This window comes from Macrobrachium nipponense, chromosome 3 (assembly GCF_015104395.2).
Source record: "Macrobrachium nipponense isolate FS-2020 chromosome 3, ASM1510439v2, whole genome shotgun sequence".
In the NCBI taxonomy this organism is placed as follows: Eukaryota; Metazoa; Arthropoda; class Malacostraca; order Decapoda; family Palaemonidae; genus Macrobrachium; species Macrobrachium nipponense.
Window position 1 is genome coordinate 128,631,506 of NC_087202.1, and position 344 is coordinate 128,631,849.

The window sequence follows — 344 nt, forward strand, 5'->3', positions numbered from 1 at the left end:
TGTTAGAGTGGTTGAACAGCGACACACATACCTAAAATAAACTAATAGCGGCAAAAGAATCTACAACTAAGAACCAGAAAGACTGGAAGCGTGGGTAATGGGGAGGTCCAAGTAAAAAAAAAGAGCTTATAAATGGGTGGAGCTGCAGGAGGCCGGGTGGACGTCGCTGCCAAACTCCCTCCAGTTTTGCCTACAGGTGCACCACGCGAGGGTGTACTGCTGATGGCGACTAACCCCTTGAACCGAAGACAATTTTTACTTACCTGGAAATAAGTTATTAATCCCCAAGATTTGTCCATCACTAAAACTATAAGTTCTTCTTCAGATTCAGTTTTAAAATTTTT